At 37.5% G+C, this 19,468-nt stretch overlaps 1 pseudogene; it reads left to right on the forward strand.

Moving 5' to 3' along the window:
• Window positions 1-660: 660 nt before the first annotated feature.
• LOC149190053 (putative 1-Cys peroxiredoxin) overlaps window positions 661-19,468 on the forward strand; it is a 30,117-nt pseudogene continuing 11,309 nt past the window's right edge.

A 19,468-nucleotide genomic window follows, 5' to 3' on the forward strand; every position in this document is an offset into this window, starting at 1 on the left:
TTTGTAAAAAGAAGAAAATAAAAATTATTGTAAAGATCAAATAAAATTATTTTTATAAAGCATGGGTTTCATGCTCATTCTATTATGTTTATAGGTCAAAGCACCCATTGTGTGCTTCTAGGGTTGAGTCATGAGTCAAAAGAAATAAATATTTTCATGTAAACCTCCTCCACCAAGTCGACCTCATTAGGGAGCTTCAACCATTATATATAGCAATGCATTTGACCTATTGTGACACATTCAAGCAAGAAGTTCGATTTGCAATCCAAGGAAGGAGAAACCCTAGCGAAGGAAAGAAGACCATTTTCTCTTGTTTCTAATCCACGGGTGCGAAGATTATGAAGTTGCAGAAGGACTAAAAGTTGCAGGTTTGCAGTAGAGGTCGATATTTTGATGCATGAGGCCGAAATCTGTGATTGATGCTGGATTGAAGAGGTTTGACTTTTGTTGACTAGGAGCAGATTTTTGTCTTCTTGAAAGGACTTTCATGGGAGGCTGACTTGGTGGATTGAAGAAGGTCTCTGTCTTGGTTGTCTCTTTTGGATTTGGTCCTTGAAGAAGAGAAGAGAATTTTTGGGTTTTCCCTTAGGAGACAATTTTCGATTGCAAACACCCCACAACAAAATGGTGTGGTGGAGAGGTGAAACAAAATGATGCAAAATGGCTGGAGTGATGTTAGATGAGAAAAGTCTTCCCAACACCTTTTGGGCTAAATTTGTTCATACAATGATCCATATCTTAAATAAAACTCACTTCAGGCCAAATAGTGACAAGACTCCTTATGAGCTTTGGTATGGAAAACCAACTTCAGTAAAGCATTTGAAAGTCTCTATTAGTAAGTGTTACATCAAAATTAATGATGACAATCTTGGTAAGTTTGATGTTAAAGCTAATGAAGGCATATTTTTAGGATGTTCAACTAAGAGCAAAGGCTATACATGCTATAATAAAAGATTGTTGACAACATTGATGTGAAAGTGGATGAAGCTTTATCTCTCAAGGATAAGAAACCCAAATATATTGGCCCAGTTGATCAAATCGACAATTAGTATGAAGAACAACAACATGAGGAATCAGAAGAGGAAGTAGAGGCAACATGCTCTTATCTAAAGACCCCTTCAAGGTATGTGCAAAAGAATCACCTTGATAATCAAATTCTTGGTGATATGGCCATGATTGAACCTAAAAGTTTTTCTCGAGCAATTCAAGATAAACATTGGATATAGGCCATGAATGAGAAATTAGATCAATTTGAGAAAAATCGGACTTGAGAATTAGTTTCAAGACCAAGAAATAAAAATGTCATTGGCACAAAATGGGTCTTTAGGAATAAGTTAAATGAGGATGGACAAGTTGTTAGAAATAAGGCTAGATTAATGTGCAAAGGATAAGCACAGGTTGGAGGAGTGGAATTTGAAGAAACTTTTGCCTCTATTGCAAGATTAGAGGCAATAAGAATGTTTTTAGCATTTTTTTGTTACAAGAAATTTAAAGTTTATTAGATGGACGTGAAATCAACCTTTCTAAATAGAGAACTTGAAGAGGAAGTATATATAGAGCAGCTTGAAGGGTTCCAGTTGTCATACAATCTAGATGATGTGTGCAGAATTAAAAAGGCTCTGTATAGACTAAAATGAGCACCAAATACATGGTATTCTAGATTAGACAAATACCTACAACAACAAAGCCTCAAATCAGGGACAACTAATAGTAATTTGTATATTAAATGTGGAGATGGAAATCTTCTAGTCATTATTGTTTGTGTTGATGACATAATATTTGGAAGTGATGCAAATTTGCTAAGCCAAAAGTTTTCTGCTGAAATGCAAGTTGAGTTTGAAATGTTAATGCTAGGAGAACTATCCTTTTTCCTTGGTTTGCAAATTGCATAATCAACAAGAGGAATGTTTATCTCCCAAAGAAAATACCTCAAGGAGATGTTGAAGAAGTTTGGGATTGAAGAGTGTTCACATGTTAGCACTCCTATGTTGGCTAGATGTAAGTTGAACACAAATGATGAATCACTAGAGGTCAATCAAACCATGTTTAGTTTAATGATTGGCAACCTGTTGTACCCAGGCGTAATGAAAGTTGTTGGTTTAGTAGCAAGGTATCAATCAACCCCTAAAGAGAGCCATTTATTCGCTGCAAAAAGAACTTTCATATATTTAAAAGGTGGAATGAACTTTGGTTTATGGTATCCCAAGGGTTAGAACTTTCCTTAACTACATACACATATGTTGATCAGGCTGGCAGTGTAGATGATAGGAAGAGCACAAGTGGTGGTGCCTTCTTTCTAGGAAATTGTTTGGTGGCTTGGTTAAGTAAAAAGCAGACTTCAATCTCATTGTACAAAGTTGAATTCGAGTACATAATAGATGTTTCATGTTGTACTCAACTTTTATGGATGAAGTAAACCTTATAAGATATGAAGGTAATGTATGATGAACCAATTCCCATGTTTGTGATAATAGAAGTGCCGTAAGTGTTGAAGATGTAACTAGTGTTGTTCTTCATAATTGTACTTGAGTCATGATGTAATATATATTTGTCAAAATAATTTATTATTATTATTATTAAATTGACTTATTAAAGCATGGGTTTCATGCTTGGGTCAATTGTCAATAGGTCAAAGCACCCATTGAGTGCTCTAGGATTTTTGTTGAGTCAAATTCAAAGTTATTTTTGTAAGAGACCCTTCTTGGGCTCCTTAAGGTCAAGAAAGAAAATCATTTTATTGTCTTACTCCCCCCCATCAAGTCAACCTCTTCAGGAGTCTACAAGTCAGCCTCCAACAAAATGACAAGTCGGCCTAGCCTTATATGAAGTTGTCTCTTTTCAAATTGCTCATGTCAGCTTATTAGTGGAGGCTCCAACGACTATTTATAACAAGTAAACTCGTTCAGTTTGAAGTGTGTCAAGGAAGTTTGAGTTTGCAATTTCCATAGAGAAAGAAGTTGAGGTCTGTAAAAGGAGAAGTTTCCATATGTAATTTGTACAAGAACATAAGGTTATGCAAGCACATAAGAGGGAGGTCTGTCAAGATATAACATCATTGTAAGGACCAAAAATGTTAGTCACGGACTGAGAATAGTTGCAGAAAGGTAATCACAGTAGGTCGAGAGTTGTAGGAGCAGAGTAGGCTGAAATTGCAAAAGTAAAGAAGAAGACTGAAGCTTTGGATGGCATGATATAATTTGTCTTCATGGGAGGTTGACCTAATGGGTGGACGAATATCTAGGTTTTTGTCTATCTCAAGTTGATATGATTCTACTGAAGGAAGAGTTTGATTGGGTTTTCCCCTAGATAGGGGTTTTACCGTGGTTGAGTGCCTATATCTTGTGTTCTTTTGTGTTTTTGTGTTTTGGCAATTGTCTTGATAATAATAATGTAATAACAAAGAAGAAGAAGAAATACCCAATCACAAGAAATTATCAAATAATAGAGAAATCGAATTATATAAGAATCTCAAATAATGTTGCCCTAGATTTCTCAACAATAAGTATGTCCAAGAACCTTGTTCTTCACTAAAAAACTAAGCATATACCTATAGAGTATCATTTTCTTAATGAATAGGAGGTTGATCAAATTGTGAGGTTGGAAGATATAACAATAAAGGTACAAATTGTTGATATATTCACCAAGCTTCTTACCAAAGATCCCATTGAACATTTGAGGCAAAAGTTGGGTGTGATGTCTCCCTCATCTCTTCCATAGACTCCTTCGAAAGGAAAGAAGGTAGTTGTCCAATTATGTCAAGGATAGTTGTATGCCAAGATGTCAGAGAGAAGATAAGAGACTGAGCTTAGGGGGAGTTGCAAAAAGAGAAATATGTGATCAAGAATAACACTTATTTAGGGGGGAGTAGATTGTACTATAAGCACAATGAAATGGAAAGTTTGTGGATCTTATATGTTTTGTCTCATTTCAATTGGTATAAGTGGTTTAAATATGGTTGATTATGCGATAGGAAACACTCAATGGAGGAGTTGCATTGTCAGTTGTAGGATCCTTGGTGTAGCAGTAAGTAGCATAATGACAATGGCCCTCACTTTGTGGAGGCTAGAAGTTTGACACTTATGTCTTTCAACTAGAGTTAAATTTCATCTAATTGTAGCAAAATTTCTTCCTTAGCTTCATCTCTTTCCATAAACAACTTATCCATGAGCATTTTCATGTGCTAGTAGAGGTCCACAATATTCTAATATTTGGTTTCCCATGCCTTGTTGTTTGTTGCATTGGGGATCCATTTCCCCATTTCAAAATTGATATCACATTGAAAGATAACCCCATGCTCCCCTCCAATTTCATTCTCCACTATCTCAATTTCTTCTTGAATGTGAGGGGGTACTTGCTCTCATAGAACAATGGCTTGCTCCCTAGCTTACACCTACACACTTGTACTAGAGCTTCTAGGATGCCCTTCATAAGTGTAGGTGCTTGCATTCTCGCCATGGGAACCAAAGGAATCGGCTTTGCATTGACGAATAGAACAAGAATTTCTACCATGCAACATTATAAAACTACCTACACAAGGCTTAGACCACAGAGAAAGCAACAGAGAGAAAACAGATAGAAGTGCAAAGAATTGGGGCCTAAAGTGAGAAAAGAGAAAATAACTTCTTGTAACTATGAAATCTAAGCCAAGAAAAATTTAAATTTTACCCATACACCATAACATCACATACCTCCCTCACTGAGTCGAAGAACCCAAGTGCAACCATAATCAAATCATTATCCATTCCACATCGTTGAAGGTTGCCCAGAGTTGTCGCAAAGGCTTTGTACACTACAATGGTCTGGCAGTGGATAAGGTGTGCTAGCTATTTCCATAAATGGTTTGTGTATCAACCACCTTATGTCATTAACCTTCACATTCTTGATACTACGCATGTGCCCCAAATTGCTAAGGTTCCACATGTTGAATTCAAGGCAATGACTATCGTTAGGAGGTAGGTAGGAGAGTTGCTTCCCTGTTCACCCAATCTAGGGGAATTATTTGAAGTTTTGTAAAAGAAGAAGAAGTTGCATTTACATATCGAAAAAGTGGAAAAAGTCAACATTAAAAACATATTAATGCATTGTATTCATTTGAATATAATGGTGTAGTTCATGCCTACTAACGCACTAGTGAGTATAATTGTAATAAAATCATAGTTGCTCATAACAAAAGCACAACTTCCTTCAATGATATCATTACAATTATTATTATTGTTACTATCACAAGAATTTATTATGTGCAAGATGAATTACACACTTGTGTTTTTGCATATGTGATACATAAACATGCTTTCATGATATTAATTATGGATCATGTTGAAATAGGTAACTAGGTTCGTGTTGGAAAATCAATGCAAATATATTAGGGTTTGATTCACCTTACATGATAATTACTTGTGAGTTATGTTGGCTTCTTTTACTTCTTTATTATCTTATCTTGCATCAAGCAATAACCATATTATGTGTGTATGGAGATCACAAAACTAGAGACACAAGATGTAGGTACTATGTAAGGGCAAAACCCCCCTCGAGGCGAAAACCCAGTCAAAAATTCTCTTCCTTTCAATAGTATTCTTTGAGACTCTTCACCCTAGGCAAAGAGAAAACTTTCCCTCCACACCAAGTCAGCGTCCCAGATCTTCGACCTCTTTCCAGCAACACTTCCTTCCAAGCAACTTTGACTATGCAGCAGCCTTCGACATCAAGCAACAACACAACTTGGAAGACTTTGATCTCCCAAACTAGGGCACTAAATAGATAGAGAGAGGCTCCAAAATATCTATTTTCTTCTTCTCCTTAGACTTTACCCAACTCGCACTTCCTTCTGCTTCCTTAGACCCACTTCGCACTTCTCCAGCCTCCTTAGGGATATCGAACTAGCTTGAGATGAGATGCTCCAAATGAATTTGACTTCCTTCTATTTATATGCTCCAAGTGAGGTCGAATTGATGTCCTTAGGCCGACTTAGTGTGGAGGTCACATAAATTATATTTGAATCAATTCAAAAGCTCAGGAAGAGTCTCTTTGAATGTACGATGACTCTATAAAATCTAGGAGTCCACAATGGGGACTTTGACTAATATGATGATGACCCAAGCATGAAACCCATGCTTTAATAAGTCATTGATACAATAATAAAAGATCTTTTCTTTATTATTTTAACAAGTACAGTTTATGATGACTCATATACATTAATGATGATCGAACCTAGTTACATTTTCCAACACTCCCTCTCAACTAGGGAGGTATTCATAATATACAAATACAATGGAAGATCTCAAACTATATGAACAATGAAGAACTTTGGGCACCACACTGCCATGGACTAGATTCCTGACCAGGGCAATCTATCCATTGGTCTCTCATCAATTTAGGCACCACAATGCCATGGACTATATTCCTGACCAGGGCAATCTATCTAAGTGGGAATAAGTTGGACTCAAGTCTTCAGCCTCTCTAAGTACCATCAGGCTTACTTGCTAATCACCAACCCAGGGACCTAGTTGCGTATCCATGGTCAAAACTCTACAACCCATGCCACCTTCCCTACTTTGGGACCTATATATCAACATAAAGTGTCGGCCAAATGTCCTCCCAAGCAATGCTTCACTCACAAAGCCTCAACAAAACTCTTCCAATTTATTATCATCAATACAATCAACAATATCTACCAAGTTCCTTAGATATTCAAATTTCTTATTAGGAAGAGTCTTTCTTAGTATGTCTGCTACCTATTCATCTTACTTGATAATTACTTGTGAGTTATGTTGGCTTCTTTTACTTCTTTATTATCTCATCTTTCATCAAGCAATTACCATATTATGTGTGTATGAAGATCACAAAACAAGAGACACAAGATGTCGACACTATGCCAGGGTAAAAACCCCCTTGAGGGGAAAACCTAGTAAAAAATTATCTTCCTTTCAATAGCATTCTTTGATACTCTTCACCCTAGATAAAGACCAAATCTTCCCTCCACACCAAGTCAACCTCTCAAATCTTTGACCTCTTTCCTGCAGCACTTCCTTCCCAACAACTTCGACTATGCAGCAACTTCCGACATCAGGAAACATCAAAACTTGGAAGACTTCTATCTCCCAAACTGGGGCATGAAATAGAGAGAAAGAGGCTCCAAAATTTTGATTTTCTTCTTCTCCTTAGACTTGACCCAACTCGCACTTCCTTTTGCTTCCTTAGACCCACTTCGCACTTCTCCAACTTTCTTAGGGATATCAAACTAGCTTGAGATGAGATGCTCCAAATGAATTTAACTTCCTTCTTTTTATAGGCTCCAAGTGAGGTCAAATTGATGTCCTTAGGCCGACTTGGTTTGGAGGTTACATAAATTATATTTAACTCAATAGTAAACATTTTTACATGTTTCAAAAGCCTAAGAAGGGTCTCTATGAATGTACAATGCCTCTATAAACTCAATATTAATCTTAGGAGTCCACAATGGGGACTTTGACAAATATGATGATGACCCAAGCATGAAACCTGTGTTTTAATATGTCATTGATACAATAATAAAAATCCTTTTCTTTATTATTTTGACAAGTACATTTTATGATGACTTAAATACACTAATGAAGATCGAACCTAGTTACATTTTCCAACACTCCATATTAAATAGGGAGGTATTCATAATATACAAATACAATGGAAGATCTCAAACTATATGAACAATAAAGAAATTTAGGCACTGTAATGCCATGGACTAGATTCTTGACCAGGGTAATCTATCCATTGGTCTCTCATCAATTTAGGCACTGCAATGCCACAAACTAGATTCCTAACCATGGCAATCTATCCAAGTGGGAATAAGGTGGACTCAAGTTTTCAGCCTCTCTAGGTACCATCAGGCTTACTTGCTATCCACCAACCTAGGAACTATGTGTGTATCCATGGTTAGAGTTCTACGACCTACACCACCTTCCCAACTTTGGGACCTAGACATCAACACAAAGTGTCGGCCAGATGTCCTCCCAAGCAATGCTTCACTCGCAAAGCCTCAACAAATATCTACCAATTTCCTATCATCAATACAATCATCAATATCTACTAAACCAAACAGGTTCCTTAGATATTCAAATTTATTATTAGGAAGAGCCTTTGTTAGTATGTCTGCTACTTGTTCATGTGTCGAGACATACTCCAACTTCACGATCCCATCCTGCACTAGGTTACTAATAAAGTGGAACTTGTTGTTGATATGTTTTGTTCTAGCATGAAACACGAGATTTGCAGATGTCTTGATACAACTTTGATTGTCGCAATTAATCACAGTAGGACCCAGAGACTTCTTGAACAAATCTATCAAAAGCTTCCTTAACCAAACAACCTCCTTTCCTACTTCACATGCAACCACATATTCTGCCTCAGCAGTACTTAAAGCAACGAGATCTTGCCTCTTACTCATCCATGAGACCATAGCAGCTCCCAGACTAAAACATCCTATGGTAGTGCTCCTTCCATCGGTCTCACAGCCACCCCAATCAGAATATGTGAAGCCAATTAGCTTGACTTCCTTACTATCATACTTTAGGCAATGATGTATAGTGCCACGAAGATACCTTAATATATGTTTGGCAACTATTCAATGATCATGATGAGTCTCTAATTGAAATTGACTAAGAATGTTTACTGCAAAACATGTATTTGTCCTACTATTTACCTTAAAGCCCTACTGTCAATAGGAGGTAGGATCCACGAGACTAGAGTCAGAGTCCCTCAATTTCTTGAGATTGGTGATCATAAGAGTAGTCATCAGCTTGGAATCCATCATCCCGAATTTCTTCAACAACTTGATGATGTATTTTTCTTGCCCCAAATAAATCTCCCCAGATCTCTGCCATACTTCTAGACCCAAGTAATAGTGCATTAGTCCTGGATCCTTCATTTCAAATTTAGCTGCCAACATCTTCTTGCATTCTTGAATTCTTTGCTCCACACCTATGATGAATATATCATCCACATATAGTATAATAATGATGGGCTCATTATTCACTACCTTGATGTAGAGATTTGAATCAGCAAAGCTCTTCTTGAACCCAATTCTAAGTAGATATGCATCCATCCTTGCATACCATGCCCTAGGTGCTTGCTTCAAACCAAACCATATATGACCTTCTTAAGTCTGCAAACATGAGAGTCCTTGCTATTAACTTCAAAGCCTTCGGGTTGTTCAATATACACTTCCTCATCAATGGTCTCATTCAGAAATGTGGTCTTCACATCCATTTGATGAATATTCCAACCCATTGTAGCAGCGAATGAAACCAAAGATCTAATGGTAGTGTACCTTGTTGTGGAAGCAAAGGTTTCTTCATAATCAATGCCTTCCTTTTGGGAGAAACCCCTTGCAACGAATCTTGCTTTGTACTTCTTTATACTTCCATCAACAACATGTTTAATCTTATAGATCCATTTGGAGGTGACGACCGGTTTTTCACTAGGTCTGGGAATGATTTCCCAAACCCCATTCTTTATGATGAATTGATATTTTTCCTGCATTCTTTCTTCGAAACTTCTTGATGAGCAACTTCCTTGAATGTAGATGGTTCGACTTCAATTAACTTTGTCATGTATGCAACATAACCAGAATATCTTTTTGGTTTCTTACTTTCCTTGAAGGTTCCTTTCGCAGCTTCATGTCCTTCAACATCTTCTAATGTAGCTTTTAACCAATTTGGCCTTTTCCTTGTGGTTGAGGTGATCACCGATTGAATAGGCTCACTTGGTCCTTCTTCTTCTTGATTTGTAGTAGGGTTTTCATGATGAAATTCTTCTTCTTCAAATATGGGAACTTCTTCATCATCATAATCAATAGGAATATCATTTGATTTCTTGTATGCTTGATTTTCATCAAATATGACATCCCTGCTTACTTCAATGTGTCTTCCTTCCTTAATGTAGATTCTATGTGCTTTTGAGGAGAAACTATATGCAACGAATATTCCCTTGATACTTGTAGAGTCCAACTTCTTTCGCTTGTCCTTTGGAACATGGATGTATGTTGGACTTCCAAAGATTTTGAGGTGTTACACGCTCAAATTCTTTCCTGTGAATACTTCTTCAGGTGTTATATTATTAAGACTTCTATAACGACTTCTATTTTGAATGTACACGGTTATCATTGTTGCTTCTCCCCATAAGAATTTTGGTAGGTCTTGATCAAGGAGCATAGTTCGAATGTCTTCTTCAATTGACCTATTCTTCCTTTCGACCAATCCATTATGTTCGGGATAATAGGAAACAATGTGCTCCCTCTTAATACCTGCTTCCTTACAATATGCAATCATTTCCTTAGAAGTGTATTCCCCACCATTATCGGACCTTAGAGTTTTTATCTCTCTTTCGGTTAGGGTTTCCACTTTGGACCTAAACTCCTTGAACTTATCAAATACTTCATGTTTTGTTTTGAGAAGGTAGAGCCATGTCTTTCTAGAATGGTCATCAATGAATGTTACATAGTAGAGATGACCTCCAAGTGATTTGTCAGACATGGGCCCACACACATCAGAATGGATGAGGTCTAATATCTCTTTAGACCTAGTTTCACTATTCGAAAATGGATTTCTTGTATGTTTTCCCAAAGAGCATCCCTTGCACACACCTTCATGATCTAACTTCATATTGGGGATTCCATGAACCAATTGACTAAGAGTAGGGATGACCTTATAATGTAGATGACCATACCTCCTATGCCATAGATCAATGGGATTGATCTCCATATGAACCAAAGCTTGAGAGGTGGTGTAATGACTCTATAAAGGCTTCCTTCACGGACTCCAATAACCCTAGGTTTATCAATGCTAGAGTCTTTTTCCCAAACCAATTCTTTTCCATCAACAAAAGCAACTCTTTCCCCTTTATCTTCTAAACAAGAAAATAGAAAGTAAATTCTTTTCCAAACTTGGAACATATAGAATGTTGTTGAGGTGCAGCTTCGATCCATTTTCCAGCTTCAATGATGTTGATCCTAAGCCTCTAACAACATAGCTTTTGTTGTCACACAATTCCACTACATGATAAGATGGTTCATTTGATAGTGTATGAAGTTGTTTACTTTCTCCTGTCATGTGTCTTGATGCTCCACTATCAATGATCCATGCATTGTCATCATTACGAGAACCTGTAAGAGCAGCCAAGAATCCTTGCCTTTTGACCTTGTTGAATAAGTAGTGGATGACCTTGATCTAGCTTCCACCAGTGTTTATACCCATTCTTATGTAATTTATCAAAGAGGGAGAATCCATGCCAACAAAGTGATCTTCAAATTTTCCTTAACTCTAATACTATGTTGGAAAATCAATGCAAATAGATTAGGGTTTAATTCTCCTTACTTGATAATTGTGAGTTATCTTGGCTTCTTTTACTTTTTTATTATCTCATCTTTCATCAGGTAATTACCATATTATGTGTGTATGAAGATCACAAAACAAGAGACACAATATGTAGGCACTAATCCAACGCAAAACCCCCCTCGAGGGGAAGACCCAGTCAAAATTTATCTTCCTTTCAATAGTATTTTTTGAGACTCTTCACCCTAGACAAAGACCAAACCTTCCCTCCACACCAAGTCAGCCTCCCAGATCTTCGACCTCTTTCCAGCAGCACTTCCTTCCTAGCAACTTCGACTATGCAGCGGCTTCCGGCATCAGGCAGTAGCAAAACTTGGAAGACTTCGATCTCCCAAACTAGGGCATGAAACAGAGAGAGAGAAAGGCTCCAAAATTTTGATTTTCTTCTTCTCCTTAGACTTGACCCAACTCGCACTTCCTTTTGCTTCCTTATACCCACTTCGCACTTCTCCTGCTTCCTTAGCGATATCGGACTAGCTTGAGATGAGATACTCCAAATGAGATGAGATACTCCAAATGAATTCGACTTCCTTCTATTTATAGGCTCCAAGTAAGGTTGAATTGATGTCCTTAGGCCGACTTGGTGTGGAGGTTACATAAATTATATTTGACTCAATAGTAAACCTTTTTACATGATTCAAAAGCCCAAGAAGGGTCTCTTTGAATATACAATGACTCTATAAACTCAATATTAATCCTAGGAGTCCACAATGGGGATTTTAACTAATATAATGATGACCCAAGCATGAAACCCATGCTTTAATAAGTCATTGATACAATAATAAGGATTATTTTCTTTATTCTTTTGACAAGTACATTTAATGATGACTCAAATACATTAATGAAAACTGAACCTAGTTACATTTTCCAACAGTTCGGTGTTCATAAAAATGAAATTTTCTCTTGATTCATGTATATTGTAAAAAATAAAGTAAGATTATTATTATTATTTCTGTAGCATGGATTTTATGCTCATGGTCAATTTATTAGTAGGTCAAGCACCCATTGAATGCTTCTAGGGTTTGTCATTGAGTTAAGAAGTCAATTGATTCATTTTCATATGAATAAAACCCCATTGGGCATCTTGTATTATGTCAAGAGAATTTATTTGAGTCAAAAAGTGACAAAAGACCCCTCCCAAGATAAGTTAGCCTTAGTAGAGGACAAGTTAGCCTACAAGTAGCTATTCAAGCATCTTGAGAAGCCTATATATAAGGAAACTTCGACTTTGTTTGAGACATCATCAATCATCTCACAAGAAGTTTGATCTAAGCAAGAAGAAGAGCAAAAAAGAGGAGAAGAACCAAGAAGAAGATATCGAAGTTTTGGAACTGTTTTTGGGCTATCACTCTTCACACGTGTGAAGTATCTAGGGTAAATTTTGTTGCAACAACACCAAATTACAATGACCATAAAGACACTGAAATTAGGGTTAGAAGAAGTCAATATTGTAGGTTGAATTGTCAAGGAAGAATAAACTAACCAATTGGAGGAGAATGAGGTCATTTTCACCATCTTCTCTCACACGTGCCAATCTAGGGTTTCTACAGAAGAGACCAAAAGTTGCAGGTCAAGGAGGCCAAAAATTTCAGTCAAATTTGTGGTCTGAAATCTTGGTCGAAGGAGAAGTTGCAGTTGCTATAAGGCAAATTTGACTCGGGTTGGATTTGTGAAAAGGAAGTTCTTGAAGGAGAAGTTTGACTTGGTCTTGGATGGGTCTTTGTTAAGGGTCATAGGACTTGGAATTTGTCATCTGAAGTTCTATGAGAAGAGAAGAGTTCTTGTGGGTTTTCCTCTCAAGAGGAGAGGTTTTGGCCCTGGCTTGTAACCTATAACTTGTGTCCTCTTATCTCATTGATCTTCATTGTTTGGTAGTTGTTTGATGATAGAGAACACTAATAATAATCAAGTGAAAGAAGAAGTTAATCAAGTTAAGTAAATACATCACAAACAGTTATTAAAGAAAGAGAAATCACCTCATCTAGCTCCCCCTTGATTTCTCAACATGGTATCAAAGCTAAGGTGACAAGACAAGAAGAGGTAGCTTAAAGATCATCCAATTGAAGAAGGATACATAAGGGATGAGCATAAGGAGATAATCAAAAGGGACTAATCCATACATCATCTTAAAGGAAGGAACTGAGGAACATCAAGGAAAACTACCCATCTCATCACAAGGATCATACCATCTAGAAACAATAATACTTTGAAGAAGAAGAAGGCCTGAAAGACCCCTGCCTCTATTCAAAGGACTCTACACTTGAAGCATTCTTGGGAAACTCACACATTCTACAAATCGTCAAAAGGATCTCATCTCTAAAGAAGGGCATCTCCATTGAAGAAGAAACATTATCTTTTGAAGGAAGAAATCATCATCAAGAAGGCATCTTCAATAATCAACATCATAAAGAAGGCATCAAGTTGAAGATATCATCATCAAGGAGCATCTTCACTTGATAAATAAGTATCTTTATATTTATGTCTGAATCTACTATCAACATGACTTCATTCTGCAAGGAGAGCAACAAACTTGTAGGGGCCATCAAATTACCTTGTATGGAAAAAAAGGATAGGTTTGATCTTCATAGAGAATGAAGTTATTGAATATGTTAAGGGTTCAATCTCCAAGCCTTCTCAAGAGCAATCTAAAGCACTATCAAAGTATATGAAAGGGGAATTAAGGGCTCAAAGAATCCTCATAAAATCAATCAAGGGTTCCCTCATCCTTTATGTGGTAAAAATGGAAACATCAAAAGAAATCTATGAAAAGTTGGTAGAATTGTTTTCTGTAAGCATTGTAGGAGAAGTTATATTGTTGAGAACTGAACTATACAAAATGAAGGTATCAAAGGAAGAAGGGGTAGCCTCATACCCTATGAGGGTATCTCAAATAAGAGATCGACTATAAGAGCTTCGGGAAATGATGTTTGATAAGGAAATGGCCATCGTTGTGCTCGATGCACTATCTGATGATTGGGGCAATTTTGTGTCAAGTATCTATGGAAAGAAGGAAGCCACTCCATTTAGTGAACTATGGTCATTATGCAAGATTGAAGACAAAGAGCAATGTTGGATCAAGTAAACAAACTCAAGCAAAGAAAGGGAACTTTGGAAAGTTTGATCCTCGGAAAAAGAAGATCGACATGTCAAAGATCCAATGCTATGGATGTAATGAATATGGGCATTTCAAAAGGAATTTTCCTAAACTCAAAAAGGAAAATGAGAAAAGAAAAGATAGAAATGAAACCCATATCACCAAAGAATTAGAAGAGCCTGAAAAGACGAAGACAAAGAAGGAGGAAGTGAAAGACCTCTATCGTGACTGAGATAACCTCCTACACTTAGTTCTTTTCAAGTTTATAAAAGATAGTTGCCATGATGGAAAATGTCACAAGTATGATAGGATGCATTATAACTGAGAATGGGATGACATCATCATAAAGGCATGAAAGGATAGCTAAAATAGAAGTTCATATAGTTGAAACTGCCATCATAATCAAGAGAAAGTAGCTCATGGTAATTTTATTGGAAGCATATAAGGATAACCAAAGTAGCAAGATATACGATTGGACAAAGTCATCTAGCAAGATAGAAGATAAAGAGATCATCATACATCATCATCATTAGAAAGGAGCATTTGTAGAATGATGATCATTAAGATCCTTCATTGGAATCTTTGTTAGAAGATTCACCTCTACTTAAGAAAAAGCAAATGTCTCATAAATGGTCTACATTCCAACTTATGTGGGATCTACAGGTTAAAAGGATGACAATATGATGACAAAGATGTGCAACATGACAAGTTGGTTGAAGTACTTTCATCTTCAAGCAAGGAAAGGAAGTTGCTTGAAGGAAGCCTAGATGGCCACATGAAGGAAGAGGTATGTATATATTTGATAGATAGATAAATTTGTGTCATCATTGTGAAAATTTCAATCTATCACAACAACTGGAAATTATTTTTCTAATTGTTAATTTATTGAACAATTTATCTGATGTCTGCTACGAAAAATATCAAATAATTGACACTATGATTTTGACAAATAAATTGTGGAAGAAAATAACACTGGAAATTGAGAAAATCTAGCACACACATAAATATGACAGTTATTTTTGGACAAATGTCCCTGGAAAAACCCAACTTGGGAAAATCAGTGCAACAACTAAGAGTTTTATCATTATACAGTAGTGAGAACTTCTAAGTACAATAATCTGGATGCACAAACTGGCAATCGACTACAGGAAAAACTAGCCATAAAAATTAGTGAGACAAATTTTGTCTCGCTCAACATTGATCCATCTCTACAATTGGCTTTGAATGGGCTCCCCGAAACCCCTGCGTCAGCCTCTGCGTCAACCCTGTGTAGGCACTAGAATGCTTTCCTTGGAACTGCAACTGATCAAGTCGTCTGCCTAATCCAGCTTCCTAGAATGACTTGTTGATACCTTACAGAAATCTTCCTGACCTCCAACAATTGAATCGACCCTCTATCTGGCTAAATCAAACTTTGCGTCTGAAGCTTTTGCATTGGGACTGCGCAGCCTCACTTAGAAATACAACCTCCTATAGTTGACTCTCCGGATATAGAAATACTTTCCTGTGGACTCACTGTCCTTGCCCCTCTCTATCTTTTCTTCCCTATTTAAGCTCGAACTCTCCCAGCACTGTTGGCTCTCTGGAAAATCAAACTCTCCAAGGAAATTGAACTCTGTGGTTCTCACAAGTGTATTCTCCCAGTGTCCATTGATTTCTTATAATCCTCTGTTGGAGCTCCAATGACCAAGATTAAAACTTAATGAAGTGCTAGAATCATATCGGAGTCAATCCCTATGAGTTTCTAGAGAATTCTCACCTTGACTTAATTAATTCTGATTAATTAACCAGTTTTCCTATGTTTAGACAAAGGAAACATTAAAAATAGGTTAATAATCTAATTAAGTCATTTCTAGGTGGAATTCCCAGAAACAATTTCTAGGTTATGGAGATCTCATGTATTCTAGCTTCTCCACCAAGTTTCGTGATTAGAACACATCTGATGCTATAAAAACTAACACTCTCTCTTAGCAAGGACTATGATCTAGTGTTGCACACCCTACCACAACACTTTGTCTCGATATCAACCTTTGTTATACCACTGATGTTTGGCTACTACTGCCCACCAACCACTATGCAACTTTGATGTTGAATTCGTGTGACTATTGACATTGCCATACTACTACCAACTCTGCATCTGCACTGCAACTCCCTCTCATTTGTTGTTGCTGCAACTGCAACAATTGCAACTGAGAAGCATCCAAAATATTGAATTAATTGTGTTCAGTGTGATGCATCTATCTCCTAAGCATCTGATTGCTACTAGCCACTGCATTGTCCACCAAGGAATCTGCGCTACTGTTGACTCTACATTATGCCACTTTGCATTGCTGCCAAACCTACACTACGATCCCCAACACCTCACTGCTACTAGTCTCCATCGTCACTCTAGAATCTTACTGCATTTTTGACACTGATCCATCCTGCTACTGAAAAAACTATGGGCCCTCGTGGTTAGGTGATAATCCATGAGGTGGAATCCTCAATGGACCTTTCCCAATCTCTGTAATCTCTGGGACTACGGCTCCATTGCGCCCCACCTCTCTCCTGGAGGTGTGACTGCAAACATGGCAAAATTTGATATACTCGTATTGTTGTTGCTATTTCTCTGTCAATGCTTCTGCACTGCTGCTGCAACTCTTGCAATAATGAGTCTGGTCTCCCCAAATCCTGAAGCGCTAACTTCCATAGGGTTGCTCCCTTTGAAGCTACACTCCCTCTAAGTCTCGATTTCCCTATGGGAAATCCCTCTGCTCCCTCCTGGCAACTTGCACTGTCCTCCTGCACTAAAAACTGGACTGCAAAACTTTGCGTTGAGAATCTTCTAGCTGGAACTGCACCTACATACTGCAACTGGGCAATTCAGACTGCCTATGTCATTGCAACTAGTTCTGCGACTAGTTGTGCAGTTGTCATTTGAATGACTCGTTGCGTCTGTTGACACTGAATCTGCTATTGCGGGCCCCTGTAGCAAAGGTGATGGTCCCATTGCAACAATCTGGAACTGATGAGACTGATATCCTTGTTGCAATTGCATCAGACCATGCCCATTCGGCACACTAGAGTCTCATACACCTCCTCTTCCTGGATCTAGTGCCTTACTATTTGTTGGTACTGCCACCACACTTTTTGCATATGTCTTCAGGCCATGTTCATCTAGAAGGAAGGACATCCTAGCCTTCCAGATGACATAGTTGTAGGGTCCCTCCAACTTGTCTTGATCTCTGAATCTTGTTGTAGACATCTCTGAATCTGTGAAAAACTCCCTCTTTCCCCCTACTTGGTTGTTGGATCTACTATACGCACTCCCTTCTGGAGTGAGGAAATATTCTCTCAACTACTACCAATCTGCGTGGAAAAATCAAACTTTTGAAACTCGAAGTTCCCTAACAGAAATTTTCCCTCGTGTGTGCTTTTATCTTCCACCCAACATTGATTCTACTGCTGCAAAACCCTTTGCGTCCAACTAGAAATCTGCTCAGTGAAAATTTGAGCTATTGTTGCTCCCTCTAACAACTGGAATCACAATTTTGGGAAAATCGACTTTTTGCAACACTGGAAATTGAACTCTTGCCCAGTAATTTGATCTTCCTGTTAAGGTATTGCGCAGCCTCTGAGAATTTCCGTTGTTGCTCCTCTGAACATCAAAATTCCCTTCTCCGCTTCTGAGCTTCCTGACGTATCACTCACGCTCTGATACCATGTGAAAAATTCAATCTATCACAACAACTAGAAATTATCTTTCTAATTGTTAATTTATTTAACAATTTATTTGTTTTTTGCTACGAAAAATATCAAATAATTCACATTGTGATTTTCACAAATAAACTGCGGAAGAAATTAGTACTAAACACTGAGAAAATCTAGCACACACACACATAAATATGACAATTATTTTTGGACAAATGTCCTCAAAAAAACCCAACTTGGGAAAATCGGTGCAACATCAAAGGGTTTTATTATTATGCAGCAGTGAGAAATTTGGAGTACAATAATCTAGATGCACAAACTAGCAATCCACTACAGGAAAAATTGGAAACAAAAATTAGTGAGACAAAATTTGTCTCACCTGACACTAATCGAACTATGTAACTGGCTCTTAATTGGCTCCACGAAACCCCTGCATCAACCCTTCATAGGCATTAAAACGCTATGAAGGTTTTATTATTATGCAGCAATGAGAAATTTGGAGTACAATAATCTAGATGCACAAACTAGCAATCCACTACAGGAAAAATTGGAAACAAAAATTAGTGAGACAAAATTTGTCTCACCTGACACTAATCGAACTATGTAACCGACTCTTAATGGGCTCCACGAAACCCATGCATCAACCCTGCATATGCATTAGAATACTATGCTTGGAACTGCAACTGATCAAGTCGTCTGCCTAATACAGCGTCTGAGAATGACTCGCTAATACCTTCTAAAAATCTTCTCGACCTCCAACAACTTAATCGACCCTTTGTCTAGCTAAATCAAACTCTGCCTTTGAAGCTTCTGCGTTGGGACTATGCAATATCACTGAGAAATACGACCTCCTGTAGTTGACTCTCCGGATCTAAAAATACTTTCCTCCGGACTCACTGTCCTTGCCCCTCTCTGTCTCTGCGTCCCTACTAAATCTCGAACTCTCCCAACATTGTTTGCTCTCTAGAAAATTGAACTTTGCAAGGAAATCGAACTCTTTGTGGTTCTCACAAGTGTATTCTCCAAGTGCCCATCGACTTATTATAATCCTCTGTTGGAGCTCCAACAGCCAAGATTAAAACTTAATCAAGGGCTAGGATCATATTGGCATCGATCCGTGTGAGTTTCTAGAGAATTCTCACATTGACTTAATTAATTCTGATTAATTAACCAGTTTTCCTAAGTTTAGACTTAGGAAACATTAAAAAATAGGTTAATAATCTAATTAAGATATCCGTAGGTGGAATTTCCATAAATGATTTATGGGTTATAGAGATCTCATGTATTCTAGCCTCTCCACCAAGTTTCAGGACTATAACAC

The sequence above is a fragment of the Pinus tabuliformis genome, chromosome 3_1 (genome assembly GCF_031772625.1).
Source record: "Pinus tabuliformis cultivar Carrire ecotype Pingquan chromosome 3_1, CPIR1, whole genome shotgun sequence".
In the NCBI taxonomy this organism is placed as follows: Eukaryota; Viridiplantae; Streptophyta; class Pinopsida; order Pinales; family Pinaceae; genus Pinus; species Pinus tabuliformis.